Genomic DNA, 12,102 nt, shown 5'->3' on the forward strand with positions numbered 1-12,102 from the left:
GCCAAAAGCCAGCTAAGCCTCCCTGAGCTCACTCACTCGGTAATCTTTTGCCAGGTTCTCTGCACTTGCCTGTTTTCCTAGCTTTCTTTCATGGTACTTGAATGTCTTTTGATCTTCCTGCATGATAAAACTAGATAAGCTAATAGGAAAAAAATAAGAAAAAGAACAGAAAAGCCAAATTAGCATTTGTAACAACAATCTCACTGGAATTTTTCTGGAAGGCTTATAGTCTAACCTTCCAGAGGCAAACTCCGCAGGCTACCAACAGAATCCTTCCTCCTGTTCTGACCAAACCATTTACATAAATATGGGCAGGCTTTTTCTCCTAGCATCAGGATGTTCTGAAAAGTATTTCACACATCAATTTCTCCTTAGGTATGGAGATGGCTAACCTCCCTGATGGAAGTGCAAAGGTCCCAGATGAGCTGAGTCATCCCTCAAAACTATAGGTAAGGTAATGGCTGCTCAAAATTAGGCAACCACCATGTTCCCAGGTACAGAACTCATAAAAAGACCTGCCTAAATGGCTGTCCCAAGATAGGTATTATGTCCTTTTGCTTTTGAAGTGTCTCTAATGCTCAGGTTGCTTTCCTCTGGTGCTAGAGCTCTGTAAGCATCAATAGCATATGTATTTCAAACATCAGTCACTGCTGAAAGACAATGAACAAAGGGCCATGTAAAAAAGAGGAAAGAACAGAGAGCCAAATTCTCTCAGGTCACATGCCAGGTGAGATGACAATAGTTCAGGCTGCTCACTTGTCCAAACGAGGCCCTGCTGCCATCTGCCCACATATTTCTGTCTTTCCGGTGGTGTTGTCACAGCAAGTCCTTCATTCTTTTGAAAAAAGCCACCTGAACTATTGTATGTGTATTGATTTGGTTGATTTGCTGCCTAACTCTGAGCATCATTAATCTGATACAGAGAGCACTGCTTGAAAGGCTTTGACTAAGTACAATATCAAGTGTCACCCCTGGCTTTAGAATACAAAAGGTACAGATAGCACAAACTAAAGGGCCATATTCTCCCTGGTTTAACTTTTCCAACCTTTCTAACAATTGCCGTAAGGTGATTATTCTGGAGTTGAATCAGAGAAAAATCTGAACAGAAACAGGAAAATGTTGCTTGGATAAAGATGTTTTCCTGATTTCTGAAGCATGCTGCTTGACTGATACTGCTGCAGATGCTGATGACTGGAAACATTCAGGTTCCTGTTTTTCAGATGCTAGGATTATGTTGCTCGTCTGAAGACTGCAATATGCTCAGCAAAGGTGCTAATCATTTCCTCTATGAAAACAAGATTAAGTTATCTTCAGAAAATAGGGAGGTTGCTTCTGACCAGTACTAGTGAAATGCTTCATAAACAGTTGGGTAACAGTACAAATCCTCCTGAAAGTGAGTATATTTAGAGTAAGGAGCAGCAGGCATTTACTTTCACAAGGAAAAAACTTTCAAACTCAAATCCAAGTCATCAGTGTTCTTGTCTGAAATCCTTCCCCCTTTCCTGCACCCTGTTCATACTTCAGTTGCTGTATCAGCTGTCCTCCCTGCTGTTCCCATGCCCTCCTTCCTCTTCACAGACTAAATGTCACCCCTGGTTTCAGCTGCTGCCTTCTCCAGCCCTGGCCTCAACAACTCCTGTCAGCAACCTCAGCACAGGGTGCTGCCCTACAGGCTGCAGTGCATCAGCCAAGTGCTTTGGAGTGTGGTCTGTGGTCCCCTGTGGGATTTTCAGTGCTGTCTACGCTCCCTCTCTTCCTAACAACACATACATATGCATCCAGAGGAAGAGGTGGACTATTTCATTAGGCCAGCTGAAAAAGAGTGTGCCAAGCCCCCAGGCAGCAGTGCAACAGAGCTTTCATAAGCCTCAAGCAAAATAAAATGTAGCATCTTGTCCAGCTTTCCTGCCCTTGATCACTCCTAACATCCTCATTCCCAGGGGCTCAGTCTAACTTCTGTGTCATGTGTATGGCAGCGAGAAACTCTCATGGTTTTACTGAAACTAAATACTAGCTGAATTCTCAGTAATTCTGGTGTTCCTTAAAAGAAACTTCACAAGGCAATTCAATGCAGTAATTTTTGTCCCACCAATAAACTTCTTATGTTAAAAACGGTATTTTGATCCAAATGACAGAGGCTGGGCCAGATCCTGGCTAGGTTTTAAGCCAACAAGGCAGTAGGAAGCTAGGGCATGCTTGAGCTTTCTCTTTCTTTCACAGCCCAAGAATGGACTGAACATGGTATAGAAACTTCCATAAGGGAGACAGGGAAAAACCAAAGTGACTGTTTTCAGTTTTTAAACCAATTACAGTAGCAGTTGAAACCAACCCCATTAAATTCATTGGTTCCAGGATGTCTTTTTTTTTTTAATTTGCTATTCCTCTGGCATTGCAAAAATATTTCCTGAAGAAAATCCACCTGGTATTGCTGATGGGTAGAGTACCTATGACAAAAAAACAACTTATTTCTGTCACTGAATTATTGTTTTTCACTGATGTTGAGAAAAGAACCTGGAGATCAGCCATTGATAAATGGTTTATATTTCCTCAAAGGTAAGTTTCCCTGTTTACGCTGCAATTCAGGCAATCAAGCCTATGTCAGATTGTCAGTAACGCGTGACAATAGCTTCCTGTAACAAACAGGCCATGTTCTAGTATGCACATTCCACTTGCATTAATCCTTGTACTGCTTTGTGCTTAAAATATAGGAGGCAGATGCGATTGGAAAAACAACAAAGATATCATCTGAGCAGTAAGTATATAAGTGTGCCGATTTCTTAGAAAACCAGCATTGCTGACACTGGGCTGTCCTAGGGCTTCTCAGCATGTAGGTTGGATCTTGGCACCCAAAAAAAGAGGATAAAGTAACTCGCATGTGCAGACAAAACTCACGAGCTGAGGGTTTAACCCCTGCAGCTGCAGTGAAGAAAGTGGAAGTAGTAGATTGCTCCTGCAAGTAGATATAACCTCTCCCTCCCCTCTGCTCTCACCCCAAAACAGCCACCAGCCATCTGTTTTGTTGGCTTTTTACTGAGGAGCAGCTAGGTATCTGGCTGCACAGGGGAAGCTGCAATTGTCTGCTTGGACAACAAACACTCCCTGTCCCTTCCAGCACAGACATTTAGGCAGCAGGATCCTTGCCAGCCCATTTTATAGAACCTATTTTATCCCTTGGTTCTGTATGCCCCCCAGAATAAATAGAGACAATTCCTGGAAGAAACCTAAAACACAAAACCTAAACAGCAAACAATCACTGAAAGGAGAAAGCACAACAGGACAAATTCTTCCCTCACCTACACTCAGATCACCCATTTCAGGCTGGAAAACAAACTCATGTACTTCATTAGTGAAATATTTTGTACCTTAATATATAATAAGGATGTCTGCCCAAATGGTAGCAGAGCCTAGATCAATACTTTAGATGTGGTTTAACACCTTATGCTTTTGTTTCCGTGCCTTTTAAAGCATAACTCAAATATGAGTCCCTGATATTTGTTCTTAGAACTAATTGTACTACTGTATTCACTTGAATATGAGCCAGGAGTGAACTACAGACATTAATGTCAGAAGAAATATATGATCGGACATATACACTGTTCACTATTCCATACATACTTTAAATTGCCAGGGGTGAGGGAAGGTGTTCTCGTAGACTTTCAATTAGCTCACACATTTTCTGAGTTCAAAATGGGTCTGTTAGACAGTATTCTTTGCTGTCTTTTAGGTTCCTATTTGCTGCCATTTGACAGAGCATGCTGTCTGATCCTGACTGTGTATGAGTCAGCCGAGTTATAAGAAGTTAGGTGGAGAGCCTGCATTTGGGCCAGCTAAGAGGAGCAATGGTTGTTACCCAGTTAGTTTTGGCTAGAAGTAGACAAGGGGCAAAGGAGGAGGGGGTGTCCTTCATAAATGTCATTAATTGCAGAGGGTGCAACAGCTATTTTTCTTGGTGTTGGGGGAAAAAAAGAATGGCTTACCGGTGTGTTCTGATTTTGCATTTCTAGATACTTACATAAGAACAAAACCACATTGTTGATTTGCAAATAGAAACACCCAAGGCCTCCACACAGTATAACTCCAGCTCAAATTCCAATTATTTTACTTTTGTGAAAGCATCTATTAAAATCTGATTTGTTTCCTAAAGAAGAAAATACTGAGAGAAGTTTCACATGGGATAGTAGGACAGTCTCTTTCAGATACCTGAATCACATAGCACCCTATTAATCTACACACTTCATCTGTACAAGCCCCAGTTTTAGAGGAGATACTCCACACCAAGCTTGCTGACATTTCTGCCCACTTTGTACTAACCACGAAAGAATACAAATGAATCTCGCACATGTGATGTGAGCAAGTTTCAACAGATTAGCTACACAAAGGTAACCACTGCCAAACGGACTAGGGAATGCCTTCAGAGTTCACTAGTTAGTCCACTTTGTAGGATACATTACACTTATTACAAGTGTTTGCTTAAAAGGGACAAAGGCAAAGTAGCCAGACTGCCATAAATTCGCGCCTTAGCTTGTGTCAGACACAGTGATGAAATATGAGACTTTAAACTGATAGCACTGAGGAAATCCAAAAAGTTGTCTGTTCACATTCAAACTATGCTTCTTGACTTAGTTTAGCTGATTAGGAATGGAAATCAAGATAAGTGGCTGCATACGAATTTGCTCTAGCTTAACTGAATCATTTAAAAATGCCTTCTACACTGAAATCCTGCAGTATCTGTTTTCTCAGGCAGCATGACTCAGAATCCTGATGAGCTGTCAATCGGATTCTGCTCTTCTCTGGTGTAGGCTTGGATAAAGATGACCTGAGCCATTAGTCCTGACACAACCACCTTCTCTGAGGAGCTTATGGAAGTACCAGAAAAAATACACTTCCCTTAAGGGAAATTCCCACTTCCCTTGGAATTTTCAGAAGCTCGTAAGTACTTACGGAAATAACAATACTTACATTGTGTCTGTATTGTACTTCTTTTTTTGATCACTAGAGCATTGAATATACTTTGGTGTTATGCACAGCACAGTAACCACAGTGCAAAAAGAAACCTGACAGGCATCATGTACCAAAGAATCACTTCAAAGTTGAAATCTTTCCTGTGCAGGTGAAGAGTTTATGTTTTAGCTATGCAGCTTTCCTGAGGGAGGAAAATAAAATTAACACAAAAGACACTGTTAAATCACAACTACTTTTTCTGTGTTTGTTTTTTTATCTTTTTTTTTTAGTTGATAAACAAGTTTGATAAATAATCTCGTCAGTGATAACCAAGTTGGGAACGAGGAAAATGTGTTGTGTCGATTCTAGAATTAGTCCAGGAATGCACTTATTCTGTAGCTCTAAGTTCATTATACAGTTTCCTCATGAAACTGAGACCTGAACAACATTCGTATCCTATTAAATAAAGTTTTGGTTACTGTGCATGTGCTAGTTCTCCAAAAGTCTGATCCCTTTCATCTATTGAAAAGGTCTGAGCATGTGCCCCCTCAGAAAGGTACCACTGATGGCTTTGTTTTAAAACGAAACATAGTTTAAGGTTTTTTTTGTTTGGCTTTTGTTGGCCCATCACTTTTGCCTTTCCTGCCAAGGTTTGCCAGTACTTCAGCTACCTTAATGGAGGGTTTGTGGGGCTGTGCTGTTATACTGATTCTGGTTTAAAAGTTCCTTTTGCTAAAGTATGTATTTTTTTTTAACCAGATTATTTCAATGATGTCCTCCACCAAGACAAAGGACACAGCTGACACATGGTATTACTTGGCAGGCAAGAGAAATGATGGAAAAAATCTACTGGGAGTCTGCCACTTAATGGTTTTATCCGAGCACAAGGCAGTGTCAAGCAGTATTCTTCCTTGCTTACTGCAATGGGATGCTGCTAGACCTCCTTCACAAAATCAAATTCACTAGAGGTAGATGCTTATTGGATTACAGCCAGTTTGTGATCTGATGGATGATATGCTGAACTGATACTTATGGGCCAAGTCACAGGCTGAAGGTCAAAGCCGGAGGCCTGATGGGTCTGTGTCTTGGTTTGCTGCTTTTCTCACACAAGGCCTGGAAGGTATTCTCAGGTTACAATGAGCATGGTCCTGTGTGCTGTGTAGTGACTAGCACCACAGGGGAAATGGCTGTTCAAGTTTATCTTTCCCCTTTGCTTCAAAAAGCAAATAGCTCCCTTAACAGCTCAAGCCAGAAACATATACCAGAACAGTAATGTTTTCAAAAGTTCGTTTGATTATTTTATCATACAAGAAAGATAGTTATAAGAGGATTAAAAATCTGGCTTCAATAAAGTCATTAGCAAAGCTCCTTCTAACTTCAGAAGTTCAGAATTTTACCTGAAATATTGTGAAAGTCCACTTTTCTTTTGAAAAGCTGGAACCTACATTTACTTCCATCTAGTATTTTTTTGCTGTTTCTAAACACAAATAACAAGAGAGACAAAGCTTTAGGTATTAGAAGAGAAAATCCTATAACAGAAAAACTGCTGAATGAAGTTCCATAACATAAGAACAGTTGGGTTTCTCTTGATGTTTTGAATTCTGAATATGCTTAATAACAAAGTGGCATTTTAAGTTTCAAACAAATGATACTTTCTCGCTAGCAACAGGTTTCAAACCAGAATTACATTTTTTCATTAATACTCAAAAAAAATGGAAAGCAGCAATTAGATTTTTTTAATTTTTTAATAAACCTAGTGAATAGTCTTGAGAATTTGGTGAGTCTTTCTTCAGTAACAGCTTGATGTAAACTATTGCAATATGAAACATAAAGAGAAACCTAGTATGTTAAGACTATTCCAGCAAGCCTCCTGCAGGAGAAAACTGTAGCTTAATAAAATTATCTGGAGACACATTAAGGATATAGCCATATCCAAGGTCTTTGATAAAGGACAGCAGAAGAGGCTCTAAGTACAAGCTAAATCACAGATGAGAAAACAGTTCTCTTGTTTTAAAAATGTGAAGATGCAGAAGACAAAATGGAGAAATAAAATACCCAATTTCAACATGGCAAAAGGTAACCGTGAGGTCACTGATACCCCTTGCTTCTATGTTTCCACATAGGAAGCCTGTTGCTTAATACAGTACCATCTGAAAAAGAAAACAAGTACAGAAAATATTTATTATTCAGACCCCCAAACAACTGCACCAATGCCACTTCTGGTTCCTGCTTTATAACCCTCTTTATACTCACTCTTCTGTAAAGATTAATGTCCACCAAAAACAAAGGTAAAGTATTCCTAAATGTTTGTAAAAAGATATGCTGCAATAATTCATAATAATTCAAACCTGGTCAAATACAGACAATGAACAAGAAAATCCAATGACAAGAGATGTTGACACTTCAATCTGTGGCAGTCTTTTCTGAAATAAGTAATATCCAATCACTCTCTATATGAGAGCACTGAAAAGACTATTTGTAGGGAGTATTTCTTTGAATTATACAAAAATGGAGGTTCCAAGTATTTGCGCAATCCCATTACTACTACTGGAGTAGTCACTCCAGTGTAATGGTCTGAGGTGCTTCAGCTACTTTCTGTTTGCATTTCCTTTCCTTCCCTCCTCCTTTCTGAGAGTGGAAGAGACTGCTGGAATTTCCTAGCAATTAATTCTTCTCTTACATTTCCTCACAACATTCCTGGAGCATTACAGCTCATAGCAAGACCTCTCTACACCCCAAAGTTCACAAACCTGCTTTTCTTTCTTGAATTACCGAACTGGACCAACTGTTAGACAGTCTTAAGAATTGGGAAGAAAGGTAGACTGGCACCAAGAACATTAACATTTCAAGGCTTTTTCCTCTCAGACAAAAATAGCCAAGCTTTTATAGCAGGCTTACTTTTGTAGTGAGAATAGTGACAGTTCTCTTGGTTTTTTTATATCTTGCCAATGCCCAGCCCTGCTGTCTCAGCGGAGGTAAAGGAAAATTTGTCATCATCAGCAAATTAACTGCAACAAATTCTAAATCTGTTCATGCTCAGAAAAGTATCAAAGAATGCTTTAGGTTGCATCCTTTGGCTCACTTGGAGGTATTCTTTTCTAGCTAGCCTCTAGGTCAGAAATTAACTGCTGCTACCTCTCTTCCCTATCCAAGGTAAGACTTGGCCTACTTTTCAGTGTGCCCTTTATGAACCATCAGTCTCCCTGTCCTTACACTGCTACACAACCAGTCAAGAGGAGAGAGATATTACCTAACTCTGATAGGGGTGTGGGGGCATGTGTGTTATCTGAATTTGTTTGTGAAAGTACTGAGGAGCTTTTGATAGCTACGGGGAGGTATGTTGTAAACTCTCTGTAATGAATACTTGTAGACATGAATGTTTGTGCATACCTTCACTATAAGAACAAGTTAAAGCCTGCACCATTTAGATTGTCTTACTTTTCAGAATTGTAACTCTCTGAGCTTCTTCTCCTGAAGACGATTTTATGTGATCATTGTATAAATTGGAAGAGTTCACAGATAAGTATTATGTAGCTTTTCTTGACTAAAGCTGGAGATGACAAAAAACTTGTAATTTATTCTCAATTTGAAAAGCATTTAATAATAGTTCTGATTTGAAAAAAACATTCATCTGTAAGAGCCATTTATTGCAAATTATATTTGAAATAAGAGTATTCAGTATTTCAGATTATTATACTACCTTCTTTAGGAGGAAAGCAATCTCTCCCACAGAGAACTCCAAGCAAGTCTGATAGGACAATATTTATTTCTGTGGTATATGTATTTTTAGAACTGTCATTAGTTACAAGGATGAGAATAACAGCCAAGTGATGTTTATCCAAGAATGTATTGATACATACAATGACTTCTTTGCCCTATACCTTTGCTTTTATGAAAAATTAAATTTCTGTAACTCATGGAAGTGAATATAAAAGCCTAATTTAAGGCCTCAACCCTGCCAGCAACCCTATATTAGAAGACCTAACTGATGAGAAGCCCCTACTGAATCTCTAAGGGGGGGACGGTGTATGTACACAGTGGTTTTAGTTTGGGGGAGCAAGAGGCTGGAGAGGAGAAAAGGTGTTCAAACTCTTATTCAAGCTATCAAGTCAAAGGAAGAGGTAGTAAAGATCCCTTTTATCTCCATACTTTTCAGACTCCAGTGAACAGTTAAATGGCAAACCCAATGTCTTTTAAAAGCCCACTATCAGATTCACTATAAGGCTCCAGTTTTAATGATGAGTTCAGGATGCAGAATGTAAAATTTCAGATGTTATCTTTTATGAAACCGACTGCCACAGCTGGAAGAAGAAGACCAGCTTTGAAGCACACCAGCCCTCCTTAAGTCTATTACACAAGCAGAACCTTTTTCACATTGTACAGTCTAACAGCTGTTTTGGGTGGTAATTTACCAGTACTAATCAGCTGTGTAGTTTATCCAATTATGCGACACTAAAAAAAAAACTGTAGGCAGACATAGTACATTCACATTGGACAGAGATTTAATGTTCAAGATTCGTGCTTATGGAAATAGCTTTGGAGTCTTTAAAAACTTCAATTTTGTACGGCACCAAGACCATGGCATAGAAATGAGAGACACAGAAACCAGTGTCTCCATCACATTTGGCACTGAAGCCCAATTATTCAGTATAGCCTACTGAATCACCAAAACCACTTCCTGCAGCGGACTTTTTGTAACTCTCTTATCCAAGTACTGACCAAGCCCAGCCTTGCTTAACTGTATGAAATCATAGCCTAAGGTGGTGTGACTGCAAGCACAAACAGCGTACATGTCATTTCAGCTCAGTTAGTAATCCAGTTGCCTTCTTCAGAAATAAGCCTTCCTTTCAAGGCTGTCATAAAATGAAGTCTTATAGGAAGAGTTACTTTCCTGTAGTAAAATAATCTGAGTGGAGTATATTCAAATATCAGCATTTCTTCTTTCATGTATTCTGGTCAATAATTTAAAAAACCTGCCCATGTTGCACAACACTGGTAGAATTTTATGGTAACTTCCTGTTCTGATCGCTAGCTGCCTAGTAACTATTATTAAAATCGGTAAGTAAGAAAAGATCTAAAGATTGATAAATCGTTATAGAATCATAGAATGGGTTGGAAGGAACTTTAAAGGTCATCTAACTCCAACCTCCCCTTGCCATGGTTAGGGACTCCTTTCACTAGACAAGGTTGCTCAAAGGCCCATCCAACCTGGCCTTGAACACTGACAGGGATGTGGCAGCCACAGCTTCTATGAGCAACCTATGCCAGTGTCTCGCTACATGCATTGTGAAAATTTATTCCTAATATCTAATGTCAATCTCCCCTCTTTCAGTTTAAAGCCATTCCCCCTTGTCCTGTCATTACATTCCCTTGTAAAAAGTCCCTCTCCAGATTTCTTGTTGGCCCCCTTTAGGTATTGGAAGATTGCTATAAGGTCTTCTGGAGCCTTCTTTTTTCCATGCTGAAATGATACCTCTGTGGGATCATTTTATGAACAAACACAGGCCTCTACAGTTAATGAGAGTCTTTGATAACATTCAATAGAACCAAGTTTTTCAAGCTTAAGTGTTTAAATTTATGTGCCTAAACAAAAAATAAAGGAACCTGGCTAAGCATAGGTTTAGCAGACTGATTGCATGTACTCATGATCACCTTTCCAGACACGTTAAACTTCTGCAGCTCCTACTGATTTTAGTAAACATGTCTGACAATCACAGCAGGGAAACTGAAAATTATGGTCCGTATTTGTATTTGGAAAAAAAAGAAAAAAAAAAAGGAGTAAATTTACACAAATACAGGCTTCTGTCAGGGCATATCCTGATCTCTGCCTACAGCTTGAATAGCTATGTTATATGCAGGACTGATGTGCAAGTATTCTTGCCCCCCAGCCATGAACAAGAAGCAGAGCAGCTGCTGCTGCAGCCCATGTGCTATTGTGACAGGGCAACTGCTGCATCCTTCGGAGGAGAAGCAGGTTGTTGCCTCAGAAGTAGTTGCTTGCAGTTATGGAAGCATGTCCCACACACTCCATGTTCTTTGACCCGTTTCACCTTGAAATATCCTGTGCAGTAATATGTGCACCAAAGTCACATGGTGAATATTCCATGTGATATTCCAAGCTCCTAGCGCCCTGTCTCCCACCTGTAACAGATAAATGCTGAATACTACACATACAGTAGATATAAACACTTAGAGTAGGACTGGAAATAAAACTGAATTAAAGCATAATTTGGGGGTTTTCTTTAGCTGGTTTAAGTAAAAAAAAATTGTGTTATTTGATTATAATAAGTCTGTACAGTTAGTGTTATAACAAAAAAGGTATTTTCTTTCCTGTGTCTCTTTGTACTTCTGCTGGGCAAGCTCTCTAGCCCAGTGCATCTGCATATAAAATGAAAGAAAAATTATAACAATAAGACCTCGCTACACTTAACAAGGATGTATCACTCCCCCACCCCTCAGTAAATTATTTTGCTGGAGGCTACATCATTCTCTCTGAGTAGTATGTTGGGAGTTGACAGAGGCATGAATAATTCACTGTGTATGAAGCCTCCCCGGGCCGAGCTGAGCTGCAGCATGTTGGGCTGGCCTTTGATGCAGACTGGTTGGGCAGGTTCCTGGGCGCCCTGGGAACCGGTCTGACGGGCCTGTTATGCCAACAAATTCTGGTATGATTCCATGCTCTCCAGAATGCAGAAACCTGCCCAGCCAGTTAAATGAAAGGCATATTAGGTTATCCATTGCACATTGTATATATCTTAGGTGCAGCAGATCTCCTCTCGGCATTCTCTAGTGTGGTCCACAGTGGCTTCCTCATCTTACTTACACTTGAGGTTTATAGCTGGAGGGGAAGTCAATAGTAAATATTTATCACCCCGATCAAGAACAGAACTTTTCACAATTCAAACAGAAGGGTGAGTTTTGAAAATCTTTCTTTAAAATTAATTTAAGATAACCTTAAGCAAAAATTTCTCTTATGCTTGAAGTGGTATAATGGCTATCTCCTTAATGCATCTGAGCACTGCCAGTCTCTATAGTGCCGGTTGACAGGATTTTTGTGAGTGAAGCTTTTTGACCCTTCTGTGTGCATCTCAACATCATCTGCTCTGACTGCAAGAGTATTTACTGGAGAGACAGTTCAATGAACTAAGCAGTAAGAGATGA

General features: G+C 39.7%; 1 long non-coding RNA gene across 1 annotated transcript; it reads left to right on the forward strand.

Moving 5' to 3' along the window:
- The first annotated feature begins 389 nt into the window (after positions 1-389).
- Positions 390-8,858, forward strand: LOC136008607 (uncharacterized). Its single transcript, XR_010610160.1, has 4 exons — positions 390-449; positions 2,709-2,752; positions 4,800-4,929; positions 5,701-8,858. It is a non-coding gene; the product is annotated as an uncharacterized LOC136008607 (long non-coding RNA).
- Positions 8,859-12,102: the final 3,244 nt, after the last annotated feature.

This window comes from Lathamus discolor, chromosome 2 (genome assembly GCF_037157495.1).
Source record: "Lathamus discolor isolate bLatDis1 chromosome 2, bLatDis1.hap1, whole genome shotgun sequence".
Taxonomy (NCBI): domain Eukaryota; kingdom Metazoa; phylum Chordata; class Aves; order Psittaciformes; family Psittacidae; genus Lathamus; species Lathamus discolor.